The 20,673-nt window shown below is 53.9% G+C and overlaps 1 protein-coding gene across 7 annotated transcripts in view; it reads left to right on the top strand.

Annotated features, from left to right (window-relative positions):
• Positions 1-1,738, top strand: part of Btrc (beta-transducin repeat containing E3 ubiquitin protein ligase) — a 162,599-nt gene extending 160,861 nt beyond the window's left edge. For all 7 annotated transcript variants that reach the window (XM_055630137.1, XM_055630136.1, XM_055630132.1 and 4 more), the window contains one exon: positions 762-1,738. The gene's annotated coding sequence lies outside the window, so the exon portion shown is untranslated. The remainder of the gene's footprint in view (positions 1-761) is intronic.
• Positions 1,739-20,673: the final 18,935 nt, after the last annotated feature.

The following is a 20,673-nucleotide window of genomic DNA, read 5'->3' on the forward strand; positions in this document are numbered from 1 at the left end:
TTGGGGTGGAGGCTCCTGGGTATTGAATGCCTGGCTCATGCTAAACACCTGTTTAACCACAGAAATGTACTCCTAACCCCTACAGTTAATTTTATTCCTAGCTTTATGTACATTTCTTTCCTCCTCACTGCTGGAACAGACATCCCCCGAGAGTCTGGCTTGGTCTTTTTTTACTCATCTAGGTTCTCCTCTTGGACTGTTTTATCTTTTTCTATGAGTAGCTCTCACTCACTTCAACATAGATGACTTGCAATTTTTATCTCTGATATCACCATCTGCCTTAATCTCCAAGCTACATTTCCAGCCATCATCTACACATCTGTCCTTGAAGAGACCAGAGCACTTTCAGTATCTCCATACACAACCCCTTAAGCTGAGCCCCAGCCAGCTTCCCTCCAGTACCCACTTCTTGTGGGTTTACCACAGTGCCATAGGCCAATCAAGCCGGAGCCTCTGGAGCCATCCCTGCCTGCTCTCCTATTCCAGGGAGCAGGGAAAAGCATGAGCCCCTTGGTCACACTCAGTCTTAGGACATCAGAGTCCCTCTGCACCGAGCCCCAGCGCCCTGAGCACACCACCAAGCCCTGTCCTTTGTGTAAGTCCCGAGGGAGGCTGTCAGAAGCACTTGGTGCAGGGAAGCAGTTCTAGGCAAGGACTCCCTAGCCTTTCTCATTGACAGCCACTTGAACATTGTTTCTGTCTTAGAGCAAGTGAATGTACAAGGAAAGGGGCTAATGACTGTTGGCTGTGTTTTCACACAGGACTCGTTAATGTTGCAGTATTTAACATACCTGCCAAGACCAGGACGAACAACAACAACAACAACTCCTACCCGGGTTCCCCGGATGGGTCAGCGAGGAACAGGGCTTTGAGACTCCTGTTGGGACAGTCGGTCAGCAGCCAGCCAGGATGGTCTGCTCGGCACACCGGCTGCTTCAGTGCTGCTATCAGAAGATGTCTTTATCTTGTGTGAATGATTGGAACTTTCAAGCCTTCCTCCCCTTCCCTTCCCCTTCCCCTCTGCACCTGTTTCTCTCCCATTGGGTTCCAGACAAAGATGACTTATAAATATATTCAGTGTTTTGCCAGAATCTCTCTCGCTTTGCCATTAAGCAGAAGAACTAGTTTCCCTATCTGGCACACTTCTAGGGGCCAGGGGCTGCGGCTTCCAGGCAGGGGCTGCCTGGCTGCCTCCTGTTAACTTGCAGGAGTGTCCAGCACCTGGCCAGAGCAGTCCTGGCCACTGCGTGGGAGGAGACGGCTGCCTACACATCCTGGAGGGGAGAGAGAGGAACACACACACTGGAAGAGCTGCACCTGCTGCCTCCCTCCACTGTTTGGGTTTCTGTCCCTCTTCCCTCCTCCCCTACTCCATCTTCAACTTGAGGAGGTGTGTGAAGAGAGTCCTCAGCTAGCTTGAGGTGGATTGCCTAAAAAATGTGACACTTGGAAGACTTGAGTGTATCCTAATTTCCAGCCCAGGCTTTTGCTGCAAGTGACCAACCTGGGACAGCAGTGGATCCATGAACATGACACTCATCATATTTGCAGCTTTCTCTCTCCTCCTTCCCTGTGCCCAAGGGGAGGGACAGGAATGGCCTGGGCGCCATCAGTGCTTGTGTTTGCTCTGGACTCAGCAGTCTCCTTGGTTCCATGTAGAGTGGAAAGGAGCTGCTGATTGCATTTCCTCTCATTAACAATTAGATGTGTAATAAAAAGCATTGTGCTTCATCTTAAATCACTGGTGGGCTTGGCCTGCAGAAAGGCTTGGAATGGCCAGCGCCAGGCACCACTGCACTCTGTACCATGGCTCACATCTGTTTCCTCGACAGAGCCGAAAAGCACCCAGGCACCCGTAGCTGCCCACCATGAGCACAGTAGCTTAAGAGATGGTCAGGAGAGAACTAGATTCTCAGTTTGGGCCAGTAAATATCAGAGTCAGTGTGAGCATCTCAGCCTTGCGCTGCAGACCCTGCCTTCTGCTTCTCCCCAGCCCAGCGCTGGCAGAAAGGCGAGGCTGCCAGAGGGGGGGGGGGGGGGTCAGGATGAAGCTTGGCACACAGGGTTTACTGATAAGCAAAAGCTGCCTTCTTTTCCTTTCTTTCTCCCAGCCTTATTTGCTGTCTGCTTTCCCCAGCCAGTAAACTGGCAGTCAGTGAAAACATAAGCAACTGGACTTCCACAAGGGCGGAGCGAACTGGCCATCTGGAAGGTAGCACTGGGCCTCTGCCAGCAGACTCCAGATGCAGAGGCTCATGGGCGAGCCCGGGAGTACTTGAACTAGAACTGACTTGGTTTCCCCGCAGCATGCATGGTCTTTCCTGCCAATGGGTGATTTAGACATGCCCTTGTGGGCCCAAGACCACAAAACAGCCTCAGTTTTCCCTTGGAAGCCAAGCTGTCATTGCTATCATTGCTGTTTCTATCTGCACATTTGAGTTTGAGGAAGTCATCTGAACAAGCTTAGAAAAGGGGGCCAATCATGAGTGACCTACAGTTAGGCCACCTTCACTTCAGCAGGAGAGGGAGAAGAGAGCATTCACCCTAGTGACTGCCATTACATGCTGAGACGGGTCATATGTGTGCAGATTGCCTTTCCTGTGTTACTGCAGTCTCAAGTTATAGCCAAGAAATCTCTTTTTTCCCCCCTTCGTCCCCCACATGCTGCAGAAAGTTATCTGGTTATCTGCTCTGAGATCCTTGTCTGTTAGGTTGACTATTAATGGGGTAGGACTTTGCTGAAAAACAGATCAGAGAGCTAAGCTGCTTCAAGAAATGGTCTAATGGCCATAACTCTACTAGCCCTTCAGTCATGCTTTGAAAAGTAGGAGCAGGAGAGCAACTGTCTAGCATACGGAGGCCCTGGGCTGCATGCCCGGGAGTAGCGGGAGATGTGGGTACAGACGTTAGTGCCAGGACTGTGCTCTCCTTCCTAGGTTCAGCTCAAGGCCTATTGCTCCGAAGCCAGCTGGGAGGTGTGGTCGCCCGCTGTGCTTGGGCTCGGGTGGACCCTTCGTGATCAAGCCGATAGCTCAGCTAAGCTTGCTCTCGTCCTCTCTGCTGCTGCTGCTGGAAATGGGAATGAAGTTAAGTGGTCTGAGAAACTTGAATCACTCACAGTTCTCAGCTCTGGGGGTCATTTACCAGTTCATTGTAGAAGAAACAATCAGGTAAGTAGAAGTTCATTTCCAGAGAAGGTGAACCCCACTTACCATCTCTGCATGATTTCAGTGGGAATTGATTATCACCGATCCCCAACTGGGCTAGAATAAATGCAAAGTTTGACCTTTTTAAAAAGAAAAGAGAAACAGAGCATCTCCACACATTTAAAGGAGTAGACACGATGCTGCAGTGTCCTATGGCTCTGAGGGGAGCATTCCCTTGGTCAGTCTTTTTCACTAAAATCTGCTTTGCAGTGTAGAGCTCAAAAGACCTTTCCTGACAACAGGCTGAAGTGCTTACGCAAGTGACCGCGTGCATAGGGTTTCTGCTGGAGCCTGTGACCTCTGTGTCATACTGGTGATGTCTGGACAAGGCCACCATGCCTTGCTGGTGTGTGTGTGTGTGTGTGTGTGTGTGTGTGTGTGTGTGTGTGTACGTACGCGTACGCACGTTTCTGCTGCTGCTGGGAACATCCTTTTCCTTGAAGTGCAGTTAGAAAGTGGATATGAATTATGGATGGGAAGCCTTTTACACTTGTCCCTTGGCTAAATTCTTTCTGATTTGTCCTAACTTTAGAGACAGACTGTTTGGAGCTCTGTTGACAAGTAATAAAGTCTGGCCCTTGTAGCTTGTTTTGGAACTGAAAATGACACTGAGGCCCCTAAATCATTCTGTAAGGGGAAAAAAAAAAAAAAAACCAAATGTAACAATCCGAAGCTGCAGAGAAGGCTGTCTGCATTCATGGCTCACCTTTCCTTGCTGGTGTCTGGTTTGAGCAGCTTGAGTTGATGCACTTGTTTAGCCGTTGACTGGAGTGGAGAGCCCTGAAGATGGGGATGGCCGTGACGGTGTTAACTGTCTTAGCGTCTCCCTTTTGGATTAGACGGTGACACCTTCTGGTCCTGAATTTAAAGCAGGCCTGGATTAATGCTGGCCTGCAGGCTAGGCTTGCATGTGTGCTCTCAAGTGTCCAGGGGACCCAGCCCTGTGACTGAGCTCTGCGTCGTGGTGGTCAGTTTACAGCGTAACTTCTGATCCACATTCATCTCTAACCCCATTTGCTTAAACTCAGCAGTGTTAAACGCGCCGGAGACTTCCAGTAGTGTCAGTCCTAGGACACACATACAGATGACCTCTGGCAGTGCAGAGCCCTTCTTTTAAATCACAGTAAACACAGTCGGTACCAGAGAGACGAACATCTTGGGAATAAAGTTGAGCTTTGCTTCTGGCTATCTTGAAGCTATACTTAATGTGTGATGCCTGAGTCCTTAAAGCTGAGGAAAGAAACCAAAGCAGCAAGTCTGTGTCTGCCTGCTTGCAGGTAGAATCAACTGCATTGCTGTCCAGAAACCTAGTGCTGGCAGCCTTGTCTTTAAACAAAAAAGGCCTAGCACCTGTGGTCTGAAATTCCCAGAGGCAGCTGACTTCCCAAATATGTGCTTCCCAACAAACCCGTTTATCCAACATAGCTTCTGAGTAAGGGGTGGGGTAGAGATGTTGTGTGATGCCTTCCCTCCTCAGCCTTTCCCTTGAACACTGAAGGAATAGGTTCGACCACTGTGTACCAAGAAAACTGATACCTTCCCAAAGCAGTGATCCTTATTGATAGCAAACTTCGCCGAGGGTGTTCAGTGGATTCCAGTGTGGGGACAGCCCTGGCAACAAAATGTGAGCCAGAGTGCTTTCGGTTGTTTGCTTTTTGTTTCCTACATTCTCCAGTGCTAACTGCTTTAATTTTTGTGATTCTGTTACGGTGATGTGTAGTCAATGTACCAATATGTTCACAAGCTAGGATCATGGTAATTGAGTGTGTTTTGGTTTTTTAACTGTTCAGAAAAAAAAAAAAAAAAAAGTAAATTACAAATACAAGATTAAAACAAATTTCCTAAGTGTCTTCTCTCTTTGACCCAACATCATAAGGATGGTTGAGTTTTTCAGTGTACAGTGGAAGAAGTATATGGTAGATTTAATCCTTTCATGAGAAAACCAAATCAAGAGCCAGTTGTAGTGACACATGCCATTAATACCAGCACTGGAGAGGCAGAGACAAGTGGATCTCTGGAGTTCAAGTCCAGCCCGGGCTATATAGTGAGATTCTGTCTCAAAAACAAAAAACCACCAAGGTCCAGCCAGTTGCATGTGCTGTACTTGTTTTGTTGTGGCAGGAGCGTCAAGGCTACATGGCAAGATCCTACCTTAAAAAGATGGAGGGAAGAAAAGATAAAGTGAGGACTGAATGTTGTAAAGGAGCAGTCCCTGGCAAGCAAGTCATTTTGTGCTGAGTCATACTGAAGGCATAGTGTGAGGTCTTGCTCGTCATTGTGATGAACACACCACATCCTAGCACAGCCCTGCCTTGAATCCGAGCTTTTCTCTGCTGCTGCTGGATGTGGGCCACTCTGCCCCATCCCATAAGCCACCCTGGGATGTCACAGCTGCTCCCAAGTAAGCCCCGTTCTTTCCCAGAACCAATAAACAGAAATAAGCACAGGGTAAGGGCCATGGGAGAGAAGGTCTGCCTGCCCCTCCCCTCAGGTGTCGCAAGCCAGACTCTTGTCAGAACTGATGGATCTTTGGATTAAAAGACCTGTGGGTGCCAAGCACAGTGGCACACACCTGCAGTCCCAGCACTGGGGAGGCAGAGGCAGGTGGATCTCTGTGAGTTTTAGGACAGCCGGGTCTACAAAGTGAGTCCAGGACAGCCAGGGCTGCACAGAGAAACCCTGTCTCGAAATAAAAAAAAAAAAAAAAAAAGACCTATAGGCTTTTAGTGTATTTAGTCCTTCCAGCCAGACCCCTTCTCTCCCCTCAGCTGTGGCCTCATTTTCTGTCTTACCTGGGAACTCATTCTGGTCCCTAAGACAGACTTAGGCTGTGGTCAGCGTCACTGAGCGTCTACTGGAGTTTGGAGAATGCTAGTGTAAGGTCACCTGGCCTTGTGCAGGTTCAGAATGCCACAGCCACGTGCGGTCCCTTAACAGGCAACACCAGAGAGTCGCCAAGGAGCGGGCATCAGCAAAGATCCCTCTGTAGCTACTAGCAGCTACCAGCTCAGCCTGACTTCTGAGCCCAAGACAAAGCCTGAGGCTGTGGCTTTAGGCTTCAAACCGTGGTTAGAGGTGCAGGGCTGCCCCTTTGGCTGCCTGCCTAAGGCCAGGCTGTGCCCCTCTTCCCTTAAAACCTAGGAGTGGGCAGCCATCAGCAATGACTAAGAAGAGACTTTGCTTCTTCCTGATTGGCCCTTGCCAATTAAGAGCATTTTATTAGGCTGCTAATTAAAGGCACTTCGTTAGCAGCAGGAGAGGCCGGGTGGGTGCCTGGTGAGATGGAGCTGAAGCCAGGAGAAATTGTTTTCCTCCCCCGTGGAAGCAGAGCCTCTAGGAACCCTGTCAGTCCCCCAACCATTCCTGCTGCGCCTGCCACGCCCCTTGCTTTCAATTAGTAGCTCTGAGGGGAGTGAGGTCATTACCAAGCCCGGGTCCAGAGCTCCCACCACTACCCCAGACCACAGGAAGCCCTGGGGAGCTTTCCAGGTCCCAAAGCATCACCTCTGGGGAATGAGAGGCCAAGCAGCCCAAGTGAAGGTGGTCCTTTACTCTCCCTGCCTCTAGTGAATGTCGTCTGGTCCTTATGACTCAGGCTGCCCCCATATCTACAGGATGACAATGATATAACTTCCTCACCAAAAGATTCGTGTTGCATAACATACAAAGAGACCAGTCCCCACTGCTTTCTAAGAGTAGAGCCCACATAGGCCCTGAGTGAGGGGCTGGTGGCTCTGGGAGTTCCGTGTGGGGGACTCTTATTTCAGGTGCTGGGAATAGAACTTTGGGCTTCGCACGTGCCAGGGAAGTGCTGTGGCTCTGAGCTGCGTTCATAAACCGCTCCTTGTTCAGATGGCCCTGAACCCATGTCACCCATATTCCCCTTCACTGCATGGCCCAGCTAGGTTTCATCAGGCAAGCCTTTCCCTCCTGCCAGAGAAGAGGGCTTGGCTGTGACCTAGCACATGGGGCTGGCACACAGGGTCATCAAGGACACGCCATCTTCAGAGCTCTCACCTCTTCCCTTAACTGCAGAATTAGCGCCAGCCCAGGCTGGGAGGACAGATTTATAGCTGTGCCTGCCTCCCTCCATTTAACCCGAGTCTAGCCCAGGCTCCAGACACTAAATTAGATTTTTGACAATTAAGGGAGACTAATGGGCACACAGCCTTCCCCCAGCCAGATATCCAGCAAGGCCATCCTGTAATATCCACATTGGCTAGTCACTCTCCCCCACTGTCCCTGTGGTCTCCCATGGGTGGCATCTCTTCCCTCCAAGCTCTATTCCGCGTGCACTCTAGAGGGCTACCTGCTTCCCTCCCTCCTTTAGCCCCTGGCCCAATGCTGCTTAGCTGTGGTCCTTTGCTCTCCTGACCTGTCCTGTCCTTCAGTTTCCTCCTTGCTTTCAGACCACCTCCCTCCACCCCCACCTTCCTCAGGCCCATCCATCTGAATCTGTCCCATTACCAAGAGCAGACTGCAAGCCCCTTGAGGGCAGGGCCTGTGTCTTGTCTGTATCCTAAATTTAGTTTGGTACCCTACAGTGCGTGCTAAGTGTCCCCTGAGCTCCTGTGTCCTTTTCTCCTGAGCCTCTGGATCTCCATGGCTTCCATGGCCTTCCCCACAGACCACGGACCACCCTTGTGGTCCCTGGGCTGGCTTGGGCTGGATCTCCTTCCCTGCTGGGCCCTCAGCTCTGTCCAGCCTTAAGCTGCTTGGTAATGAGATTGCAGTAAGTGGCGCTGGGGGGAGCTGCTCACACTCACTCAGGCAGACTCATAGCTCTGTCAGGCTGATTGGTCCTGAGTGGAGGCACAAACGGCCCCCCACGGACACGCTGAGATTGGTTATAAAATTACAAGCATTTGTCCTGCTGTCAGTGGCTCCCCTCCCTCCCCTCTGCGTGCCTGCCAGTTCCTGGCTCCCACCCATCCTCTCTCCCCTGGGGCCAGTCCTGAGACCCTAAAGAACTGGCTAGGGGCCACCATCACACATAGCACCAAGAGTCTGAGGCCACTAACTCTCCATCAGGGTGGATACAGCTCTGGTTGGTCTCATATGGCCTGGTCCTGTGCTCAGGTTCCCTAGTCTCTGAGTGTGGTTGGGACTCCAGACTGACAGGCTGGAGTTTTCTCCCTCAAGAGAGAAGAGTGTCTCAGTACACCTAGGCAGAACGAAGGAGTAACAGGTAGCAAGTGCCACTGAACTGAAGGAGGAAGCAGCAGAAGCCAGGCTGGTCAGAGGAATCCATCTCTTCTCTGCTGAGGTGGCCACTCATCTACCTCAGCTAAAGACAGATCAGTCCTCAGATTTCCCCTGCCGTGGCCTCAGAAGTCCAGGCCAGAGCCAAGAGTCTAGTGTGCTTTCTTGTGAGTGGGCTTAGTCCCCTAGCCTGGCCCCTGCATACGTCCACCTTGAGTCTTGGCAAAAGCCCAGTACCCCAAGCGTGTGTGCCCAGAAATTCTAGACAGCCCTTGGGGCCTCCTGTGGCCTCCAATGGGGGCTCTGGGTTGGGCTTGGAAATGATCATATTCCCTTCTTCCTGGGGCCGTGGCCTGGACCTCTATCAACCAACCTTGACACTCTAATCCAGACCTTGGCCCTTGGCTATATTCCCAGTTCCAGCCCTCAGTCCCTATCTGGGTGTCCCAGGAGCCCTGCCCCTAGGCTCTTCAGCTCCAAGGAAGAGCTTATGGGAGCAGCAGCTCGGTGCTGGCCACAAGGTGCATGCCTGCCACTCCCTCTCCACTCTCAGCCCAGGATGCATTTGCTGTAGTTACATCTTTAATGAGGGTGGTGATGGTTCACTGTCCACCAGTGAGGGAGCAGGGCCTCCTCTTACCACCATCCCTGTCATGACCCCCAGGCCAACTCCTCCTGCTTTGTGGACGAGAAAAGGGGACCAGAGGGCCACTCTGTCTGCTGAGCCCCAGGCCTGGAGTAGGCTCAAGGTCTGATCCCTCTGCAGGAACTAGGGAGAGCTGATAACCTCCAACCAGGGCACCAACGAAAGGCTGCAGGTCTCCTCCTGGCCACCAGGTGTCTCCTTGGTCCAAACTAGCCAGGCATTGACTGCCCACCCCACCCCAGCACAGGTGTCACACCCTCCCCGGACATGGTGCAGTAAGCCTCAAGACCCCCAGCCTAGTGGCTGGAACTCAGAGTTCCCTGTGGTTCTAGGCCTCTGCCTAAGGTGGCCCTCCACTGCCACTCCCCTACACACACACACTTAATAGCCACCCAGTCTGATTCCCCAGGCCTAAGGCAGAGAGTGGCGGATGTGGACAGTGAACAATTGGATGGTCCAGTGAGAGGGAGCTGTCCTCCTCACTGTAGGCCACAGGCCTCTTGAAGACCCTGCTGAGCTGAAAGGCCTAGGACAAACACCAGGCCCCCAAATGTCCAGGAAGCTTTTAGGGTCACAAACTCAACTCTGTGGCGTTTACTGACTATGTGCCACTGGTTAAGTTCCCTGGCCTCAGCTTCCTACTTATGAAATGGGAGCAAGAAGGGCACCCTTCCCAGATCACTATATATATACAGAGGCCTGGAATGGTGGTGCACGCCTTTAATCTCAGCACTTGAGAGACAGAGGTAGGTGGATCTCTGTGAGTCTGAGCCAGCCTGGGCTACATAGTAAATTACAGGCTGATGGGTAGCAAGAACTACAAGATGGACTCTCCTTGGCATGGATGACTGCCAACTCCAGGTGCCCAGATACCGTGGGGAACGGGAGCCCAGGGACATGATGGAGTACCGTCCCGACTGCAGAAGCACTTCTGCCCCAGAGGACTGGCTGGTGTCTGTCAGAAGCCTGTGCACAGCTTTGCCCTGTGTGTATGCAGGATGGCCAGGCTGGAGCTGGGACAGACCATGGGGAAAGAGCAGGGCTGCTCTGGCCTGATACTGATGGTGGGTCTAGGCAAGAGAGCTGGCCTTGGAGATAGGGCTGCAGAGAAGGGCAGGGCACAGAGATGGGTGTACCTGGGCCTCCCACTTCCTGCTCCAGATTATTCTGCCTCTCCCCATAGAGCCTCTCTTTTGCCTGCCCCCCCCAAAGCCCCTCTTCCCCAGTGACCCTCCACCTCCAGCAGGGCCCCTGTCAGTGACACCCCTCCCCCCCCTGCTGGAGGGAAGAGCTACCTAGCGGTAAGTATGCGCAACATTACATATGTATATTGGAGAGTAAATAACCCCAAAAAGTGCCTTGTAAATAGACTCCGAGTTTATCCTTTATTAATGAGGCACCGAGTGCCCTGCTGTTTTAGAGCAGCGAGACTTTCATAATATCAAAACCTAAATTACACTTGCGTCTCTCATCCCAGGGACGGGATGAGCAGAGCCGTGGCGGCTGGGGCTCTGCTTACAGAGTAAGCAGGGATCCCTCCCTCCTCCGGGGACCACTTGGTACCTTCTGGTTGGAAAAAGGACAGGAATACATGTGTGCATATGGGGGGTGCACACACCAGGCTCCAGAGAGCTGCACTGTCAGGCCTCAGGGTGCAGGGTGGAATGGTCCCCCTGGCCCTTGGGCCTGGGTTTGGACTTTGCAGCTCACTCCCAGGCTCTGGAGCTTGAGGGACAGGATTGGGGCCCAAGATGCATCACTGGGACCACATCACTCCCCACCTCTCAGCTTGGGCTCGTTGAAGGGTGTAGCATGGTGACACCCCATCCTCACAAGCAGGTTGTTTGTGGTGTTCATGGATCAGAGGTGCTGGATGTTGACACAAGGGTGTGTACAGTGTGGGTGAGAAGGACACTTGATGACAAGGATGCCTCGTTCCTCTCTAGCAGGGGATATTTATGTTGTGATTTATAACAGTAGCAAGACCACAGCTCTGAAGTAGCATTGGAAATAGTGAGACTGCATTAAAGCATCGCAGGTCAGGAAGGCCGAGAACCACTGCCCTACAGGCCTGGACCCGTACCCTCTGCACTGTCCTCAGAGCTCCGGTGCCCCCTGGCTCTTGGGTCAAGGTCAAGCCAGTGAGTGACACCGGCCCTTCTCACCTCGCCAGTCACCACATGCTTCTAGCACCATTCCCGGTACTGTGGGGCAGGGAACCTGGCTTCTCTGGGTCACCCTATCCCTGAGGCCCCTGAGGGGCTGTGTCGCTCCCATCGCAGGGCAGGCCAGTGAGGCCAAGGTGGGCAGGTGGGGGCGGTGTGGCAGGATTTACAACCTGGCTGGCCAGGCTTCTGGTGCTCTGGTGGGCGTCATGTCCAATCTGTCCCATTATATGGACAGTTGAGTTTAATAGTCATTGTGAGATCACTCCAAGCCCAGCAAACATGGCGGGGCAACACCCCCTCCACGCGAGCCGCCCGCTCCCCAGCCACACGGCCCATCCGTACAGTAAATTAAAAATATGAATCACTTCTCCCCAAATGCTCGTCTTGTCAGCCTCTGTGTTGCCTTCATTTGTATTACCTTAATTTAATGTTAATTATGGTCTTCATTTACAAGGAACAAGCGGCCCTGCTCTGCCAAGGGACCTTCCCCTCCCCCCTCTGCCCAGGAGGGAGAAGCCGAGGGAGAAGGGGAATTTTTTTTTTTGGGGGGGGACTTCAGAAGAAATAAGGAGGGGAGTAGAGGGAGGGTACGAGATGAGATCCGGCCCAGCAGTGCCTGGTGGCCATTCTGGGAGGGAGTTGGGGCACCCCCACCTCACGCGTTCTGTCCTCAATCATTTATCCATTCAATAGCTACTTACTGAGCACCTAATATGTGCCAGGCAACCAGAGACCAGTCAGATGAGGGAGGTGTCTATCTAATAAGGGCTAATGGGGTCCCCTCTGCCACCCTGAGGCAAAGGAGCTAGAAAGCAGCACCAGGAAGGCAGACATAGCTCTTCGGGGAGTGGGCTGGCACCTGGCCCACCCAGAGGGCACAGAACACAACGCTTTTTCTTTTCCACCAAGCTCCTCTGCTGGCTATCAGTAGCATCCTTTCGACAGTCAGCCTTGTACCCCTTCCAAGTGGGAAGTCCTTTTGGCAGTCTTCACTGAGTCCTTCTTGCTATACAGATCAGTCTGGGCTAAAAGCTTGAGTGGAGCCAGGAGTGGAAAGGTGACTCCCGGGCCACATATACTGTTTCCGGAGGGCTTGGAGGAAGGAACCCATTGTCCTGGCAACCACTATCAGGCTGTCCTGTCCTGTGGCCTCTCCCCAAGGCCTTGGGTCTGACAATCCCAGGAGGCCTGAATGTGACGTTTTGGCGGCTGCTGGGCTGCCAGTGGGACACAGTCACACGCAGGTCAGAAGAGCCGTGGGGTGTCATGCAAGTGCACAAAGGGAGCTGGCAGAAGGCCACCTGCACGGCCCCTCCTCCCCGCCCCCAAGGCTGCGGAAGAGCTGCAGCTGGGAACATCTGCCTGACAAGGCCCTTCTGCGCAGCCTGTTATGTAGCCATCTCTAAGGAGTTCTGGTCCACGAACAAATACATGTGCCCCCCCAGGGCCCGTGTCCCCCCCCCCCCCCCCAGGTTTCATGCGCTGGTGTGTATATGCAGGAACGCGTGTCCAGCAGGCCCATGTGCGTGTGACCCCCCTCCCGCTGTCAGGAGAGCTGATGACATTGGCAGAGGAAAGTGATGACAAATGCCCGTTATCAGCGAACGAGGCCGATGACAAATGGGCGGGCGCCCGAGCAGCCCCATTACGCTGTAATAACAGAAGATGGATGGCCTGGCGCCCCCCCCCGCCCCGCCCCCACCCGCCCGCGCCGGTAACGGGAGCCGATCCGGCTCCACCCGCCGGGGAGGGAGCCGCGCTGCGGCCGCCCGCTGCCAATCCCGGCGGCGGAGACGCCCCGGCCGGGAGCGGGGGAGACCACGCGGCCGCCCGCGGCGGAGGAACAAAGCGGCGGGCTCGGGGGCCGCACGGGGCGTCCCGCCTGCCAGGACACGCAGCTGTGCGCACACATGGCCTGCACACGCGCCAGCCGCCTGTGTCCTTGCACGGTGCACCTGCGGCTCTTGTCCAGGCACAACCCCAACCTCGCAGGGCCAGGCACACCCGTCCTTTCCCGCCTGCCCCGTGGATCTGGGCACACAGCTGCCCCCTGACACCCACGCGTAGAGCCACACCGACCCACGCGCTGGGTTCCTGCACAGACCGTTTACAAGCTGGGGGCGGCGTTATGCATCTGTACTACCCTCGCTAGAGGAGCTGAGGCAGGAGGATGGAGAGGTCCAGGCAGGCTACATTTTAGCCAAACCCAGTCTAAGCACAAACAAAAGCCTCGGGAACGGCCCGGGGATGTGGGTTTGAGCTCCAGAACCACATAAACCAGGGGTGCTGGCACTCGCCTGTAATCCCAGCACTTGGGAGGGAAAGAGGTCAGCAGTTCAAGGTCACCTTCACTTACATAACTTGAACTTGACCACAAGTTCAAGGCCGGTGGGGAAACGCCCGGGAGACCCTGTGGTAAAGGGGGCAGGGACGGGGAGAAAGCACCTGCGTTGCAGCGCCTGTGTGACCGCGAACGGCAGAGACGCATTCGCATGTGCACAGGCCTGGCACACTGCTCCGTGTGCGGGAGTCCTCGTGTCCACACGTGAACACGCAGGCAGATGTCCACAGCTGCATCAGCAAATATTAACTGAGCCCCTGCCGTGCGGGTGTCAGCTGCCACTGGGGGGATCTGATGATGAATGGGGCATGGTCGGCATCGCCTAAAATGCTAGGCTTGCTGGAGGGGCCAGACAAATGGCTACGAGGGAAGGTGGAAGCACATCCTTTATTATGTGGAAAAGCCGAGAGCCTTCCTGGAGGAGGCCGACAGGGGGTGGACTGAATCTTCTAGAGGAATTGAATTCTGAGCAAAATCTAATACAGACAGGAGAATGCAGGGAGTGGGCGGGGCCAGTAGTCCAGGTGAGCAGCCTTGACTAGGGGAAGTTTTTTGTTTTTTTCTTTTTTTTGTTGTTGTTGTTATTATCATTACAATTTATTCAATATGTATCCCTGCTGTAGCCCCCTCCCTCATCATCTCCCAGTCCTGCCCTCCCTCCGACTTCTCCTTCCATGCCCCTCCCCCAGTCCACTGATAGGGGAGGTCCTCCTTCCCTTCCATCTGACCCTAGCCTACCAGGTCTCATCAGGGCTGGCTGCATTGTCTTCTTCTCTGGCCTGGCAAGGCTGCTCCTCCCACCCCTCAAGGGGAGGTGATCAGCCACTGAATTCATGTCAGAGACAGCCCCTGTTCCCCTTACTAGGGACCCACTTGGAGACTGAGCTGCCTTTGGGCTACATCTGTAAAGGGGTTCTAGGTTATCTCCATGCATGGTCCTTGGTTGGAGTATCTGTCTCTGCAGGACCCCTGGGCTCAGATTTTTTTTGGCTCTGTTCTTGTGGAGCTCCTGTCCCCTCCTGGTCTTTCTATCTCCTCCTTCTTTCATAAAATTCCATGCACTCTGCCCAAAGTTTGCCTCTGAGTCTCAGCCTCTGCTTTGATACCTCAACCAGTAGAGTCTCTCAGAGGCCCTCTGTGGTAGGCTCTTGTCCTGTTCTCTGTCTTCTCCTGCTTCCAATGTCTATCATATTTGCCCTTCTGAATGAGGATTGAGCATCTTCCCTAGGGTCTTCCTTGTTGTTTGGCTTCTTTAAGAGTATAGATTTTAGTATGTTTATGCTGTATTATATGTCTAATATCCACTTATGAGTCTATACCAGGTGTGTCTTTCTGCTTCTGGGTTACCTCACTCAGGATGATCTTTTCTAGTTCCCACCATTTGCCTGCAAATTTCATGATTTCCTTGCTTTTAATAGCTGAGTGGTAACCTAGATGCCCCTCAATGGAGGAATGGATACAGAAATTCAGGCTCCTACAGAGGCAGGCAGGCAGCTGGGAGGCAGGAGCAGTTCTGCTGACAGACAGGAGGTCGGAGAGAATACAGCATCAAGTCACTGGATGGGAAAGGCAGGCTGACCTCACTGATGTGTGACCTGTGCAGCCCCAGGGAGCTTGATTCCCAAGAACCCTGAGCTTGTTACATTAATTCTGTCTCCATCTCCAAACTCCTTGTAACTTTTAAATAAAGAACTCTATGTTTTTATGAACCCTGAAACACTATGTAGCCAGACCCGGGGGGCTGAAACTCCTTGATTTTCGGGCTGAGGTGACAGGGAGGTTTGGAGGAGAAGGTAAGGTGCCTGTGGCTTGGAACAGGTTATGCAAAAAGCTAGAGGTGAAATGAGGGATGGATGGAAATTTAGGGCCTCTACCCGGACCTGCTGCCCTGTGTGTCTTTGCCCTCACTACTCTGCAAGGAGTTCATGCCCTTTGCTCACCTGCCCCGTGTATTCCCAGCACACGGCTCCTGAACCCCAGCACGTGGCAGCACCATGGTCGTGGTCCATTGAATGAATCTGTGAATGCACTGACAGATGCTCACACAGGAGCCCACAGGTGTCTGTCTGGCACCCTCAGGCCCGAGGCCACTCCCACTGCCCTAGCCTTCCAAGGCAGTTCTGTCACTTGGGTTTAATACAGAAGCAGGATTCTCTTCTCTGTGGCCTTCATCGGGTGTCTTCTTTGAAGTCAGAACTGACAATAGTTAAGGAGGAGCCAATAGAAGAAGGACCAGGCCCCTGAAGCAGAGGATTAGTGAGGTAATAGTTGGAAAGCATTAGGTCAGATTCCAATTTCTCAGGGCCTCCCTCTGCTGACTGCTCAGTGAGGACTCTCCAAGCTTCAATCACCCCTCTGCCACACGCACGAGCATGCACACACACACGAGCATGCACACATACACAGAATGGAACAGAGGTGGAAAAGCCCACACTGGCATCCAGGTTCTGATGTGGACTGCTGGCGGAGAGGCAGGAAGGAACCCAAGCCACACATCTGGGCTGCTAACCTCCATCCAGTGCTCTAAAATAGACTGGGAGCTGGGGCATCTCAACAGGGACCAGGAAGGTGGTAGACCCCAGAGGAGGAGGCACTGGTCCTTTTCCAGAAGTGCCCACATGATGTGGGTAGGAATGGGGACGCCTCCCACCCCAGTTTGCATGCAAACAGGATCCTGGACAAATGAAGTGTCTTGAAAACAGAGGCAAACACTGACACCTTGGTAGCTAGTGATGAAAGGTGGGAGCAGACTCAGAGAGAGACAGGGAGGAGCCAAACCAGCAGGCCTGACCACTGCACAGCTTTCCTCCATCCTCTCCAAGGCCCCCTCCCTTGTGCCTGGTAGCAAATGCCAACTTCACTTCCCCAGAAAGTGACTTCCTCCCTTCTATGGCAAGGGACCCACACAGGTGGCCCTCCCCTTCGGATGGCCCACTCGGGGTCTCCTCAGCGTGTTCAGCTGCTATGCCTTGCTGCTGTTCCTGCTGGCTTAACCACCAAACCTGTCAAGATCTTGACCTTGGGGAGCCTCATCCTCTTGTAAGGAGACTTCAGTAATGGGCACCAAGCTGGGGGTGGGGGTGGGGTTTGCGGGGAGAAGGGATGGACCTCGGCTCTCACTTCACTTTTTCTGTAGCGTTATTGACCCGTCATTAGTTATCGGCCCAAGGTCGCCAGATCTGGCCCAGCCATAAATCACCGCCGCTGCGGGGAGGCGGGCGCGAAGAGGGGGAGTACCCTAGGAGTGAAGGAATCAGTGCAGAGTGCAGCCAGCAAGGGTCGCAGCAGAGCTCCGTCAGGCTCGTGGGCACCCGCCCCAGCCCTTGTGACCGTCCCTCTCCTCTCCCCCAACGGCCACTCTTTCCCGTCTCCATCTCTTTTACCGCCGGGCTGTGTCTAGACAGCCTGGGCTGAGAAAAAGGGTGACCAGGGCAGAGGATTGTCCCCTGTCATCTCACTCATAGCTCTTCCAGGTTCTAATTCTCATCAACAAGAACAGAAATCCCGAAGGAGAAACTGAGGCACAGAGTCCTGGCCCGAGATGAGTCCTGACAGGAGTCCCACCTCGGTCACTATCGGCCTCACATCCGCAGTTCCTCCCTACTCCAGGCGGGTGCTGCAAGGGTCCCTCGGCCCTCGGAAGGTCGTGGATCCGGGTCCTCATCGGGTGCCTCCTCCCGAGGAGCTGTTTCCCCAGTGCCCCGTCCTAGAGGCGTCCTAGAGGCCCTCTTCCAACGAGCTTGCCCTGCTTGGCCACCAACCTCTTCGCCGGTCCTCGCGCGCCCTCTGCTGGTGGCTCTTGGGAAGCGCGCTCGCCGTCCCCGCCCTGCGTACTCCGGCTGCTAGGACAGCCTGGCACCCAGGCCCAAGGCAGCAAGGAGCGCTGAGTACCTCTGCTTTTGGAACACCCCTCGCACCAGGATCTCAGGAAACGCCTTTGTCTGTTCAAGAGTGGAGCGAGTGAGGACAGGAAAGATGAACTTGAGACAGGCCAGGCTCCAAGTATATGGGTTATGGGTCATCTGTCATCTGTCACCTGGCACCTCCCCGGAGACCTTGACAGGCAGGTAGGTCTTTGGGTGAGAAGGGCCGTGGGGGTCCTGAGACAGCAGGAAGGACCTTGATTCTCTGAGGCATTGGAGTGGGGAGCTGAGGTGTTCCTCTATAGGGAGGAGAGGCAGCACGAGGTTTCCAGGGCTTTCTTTTTCCGGAGCCATCCTCCTGGGAGCAGGGACAGCCCAGGGCTGAGTCCTTCCCCATTTGGTGTTTGACTGGTAGGCGGGAGGGTGGCTGACCAAATTCAGATTTCTGGATCAAACTGAACTGAAAGTTCTCCACACAAAAGGCCGAAGGGGAGAGACACAATCCACCAGGGCCCACAAGGAGGAGCTGGGGGCAGGAGCGCCTCAGGCAGAACTCCTCCCTGCCCTGCGGTGGAGCCCAGGCCAGGCAGAGGGGCCTGGGACTGTGAGGGTGGGACTGGTGTTTCCCAGCATGTACTCAACCCTGGCAGGCCTCGGGAGCTGGCACTGCCGTCACTCAAAGTCCTCCGTGATGCTGGGCAGCCCCTCCAGAACAGGAACTAACAAATCAACCCCCTGGTCGGAGCCGGGCTTGTGGGCTGAGCTGAGAATCTTGAGTCCACAGACAGCTGGGGCTACAGTCGTGAAAACCTGTCTCAGAAGCAAACGTAACCCTGGGTTCAGGGCGGCGGTCAGCATCAGCAACTCAATCTGCAGACTCTGGAGTAAGAGGAGTCAGGAGCTGGGGCAGAAAGCCCCGTTAGATCTGTGCAGAGCAGAACAAGGGGATCAGCTGGGCCGAGTCACAGGGCACCATTTATTTCTGATGCTCACGTGTTGCATGACTTGGGACAAGAAAAAGAACCTCTTTGGGACTTGGGTTCTTTTTCCCTTAAGATTTATTTTGAAAATTGTGTGTGTCCCTATGTATGGGACGTACACTTGAGTGCAGATGCCTGTGGAGGCAGAGGCAGAGGTTCTTGGAAGCCAGGGCTCCAGGACTTGTGAGCTGCCTGTTGTGGGTGCTGGGAATCGAACTCGGGTCCAGGGACCTGGAAGAGCAGTACATGCTCTTGACCCCTGAGCCATCTTTGCAGCCAGGGCTTCGGTTTTTCATCTGTAACATGGAGATCCGAGCCTAGCAGGAGACCGCATACCGCATGGGGAAGCTGCTCAGATGAACTGGCCCCGTGGTTTGGGTTACCCAGGGCCCTGCCCCAAGTCTCCTTCCATACCCTGCACAGAATTAACTGGCCTTTCCAGCCTTCTGCAAGACCCACGGGTCTCGAAAATCTCTTTTCCTGTTCTCCACCCAGAATACCTGTTTGAAATGCCATTTTGGGAAGAAGAGACATGCGTTTGTTGGAAAGGGCACCACACAAGCAGACAGCTCTGCTGCCCATGCCCGGGTGCCGGAAGTTTCTGCAGGAGCTGACTGCACAGGTGTTTCTCTTGGTTAGACCTCACGGCAAACCATCCCCAGGCTCCAGGCTTCACCCGGGCACGGGCCGCACATTGAAATGCTTGCCAGGATCCGATCTGATCTCATGAAAAGCTACAGAGAAGACTGAGGAGTTTGGAGACTGGGAGCAATTGATGCCCTGGGAAAATCTGGGGGAGGGGAGCCATATTAACAGAGTCCCCAGATTTCCCGACCCCAGTTCCAACTGTGCCCGTGCACCTCAGACGCTTCCTGAGACAGCCCCCACCCCAGGCTTCATGTATGTCCCATGCTAGTATGTCTTCATGCTACTGTTGTGTAGCACACTTTCACACACTCAGCCCCTTACTGCCGTGGGTGCAGGGTCAATCACCTGAGCTCACTGCCTAGGGTCCCACAGGCTGAATTGACAGCACTGGATGGCCTGGGATCCCCATGGGGCGCTAAGGAAAAAGTCCTTTCACGCTCCTGTTCCTGGCTGGCAGGAGCCAGTTCCTGGAGCTGCAGGACTGAAGTTCTGTTTCTTGCTGAGCATCAGCTCCTTGGGGCCCCCCAGAGGTCGTGTTCATGCTTCCGAGCTCTTCCACAGCCCTTCTGCTGCCAGCCAGAGACCGCTCTGCTTTTAAGGGGCCTGTGCGATTAAATAACATCTCCTTTGCCACGTAATAAAACATAACCACGGGGGCTGGAGAGATGGCTCAGCAGTTAGGAGCACTGGCTGCTCTTCCAAGGGACCTGGGTTCAATTCCCAACACCCACATGGCAGCTAACAAATGCACATAAAAATGAAATCATTAAAACCAAACCAAACAAAACCACAGAGCTCACACCCTACAGCAGAATGTTCTACCCAGTCTCAAAAGGCGAGGCCCCTAGGGATTGTGCCCACCCTCCCCAGCCTCTCAGGCTCACTCCAGGTCTAGCCCTCCTGATCTATGTGGGATATTGGACCAATCACTATTCATGTCTGGTCCTAAGTTTCCTCTCTTGTAAATAAGGCTGAAGGCTGGATGGAATTGACAGACATCTGACAGAACAAGATGGAAGCAGTTAGAGGGAATTGTGATCCTTTAGACTGGAGCCCCACCTCCAAGGGAGACACAGGATGGAGTACCTCCCTGAAACACTCCACCCAGCCTGAGCACAGCAGCCCTAACTGAAGCTGAGCAGGAGCTGTGAAGGTCATAGGCACGGCACAGCTCAGCACAGCTCAGCTCAGCACACAGCACAGCTCAGTACAGCTCAGCTCAGCTCACAGCACAGCACAGTACCGCACCGCACAGCACACAGCACAGCTCAGTTCAGCTCAACTCACAGCACAGCACAGCACATCACAGGACAGCTCAGCTCACAGCTCAGCTCAGCTCAGCTCAGCTCAGCTCACAGCTCAGCTCAGCTCACAGCTCAGCTCAGCTCACAGCGCAGCACAGCTCAGCTCAGCTCACAACACAGCTCAGCACAGCACAGCTCAGCACAGCACAGCACAGCACAGCACAGCTCAGCTCAGCTCAGCTCACAGCACAGCACAGCACAGCACAGCACAGCTCAGCTCACAGCACAGCACAGCACAGCGCAGCACAGCACAGCTCAGCTCAGCTCACAGCACAGCTCAGCTCAGCTCACAACACAGCTCAGCACAGCACAGCT

This window comes from Psammomys obesus, unplaced genomic scaffold (assembly GCF_907164565.1).
Source record: "Psammomys obesus unplaced genomic scaffold, mPsaObe1.curated_primary_1811, whole genome shotgun sequence".
In the NCBI taxonomy this organism is placed as follows: Eukaryota; Metazoa; Chordata; class Mammalia; order Rodentia; family Muridae; genus Psammomys; species Psammomys obesus.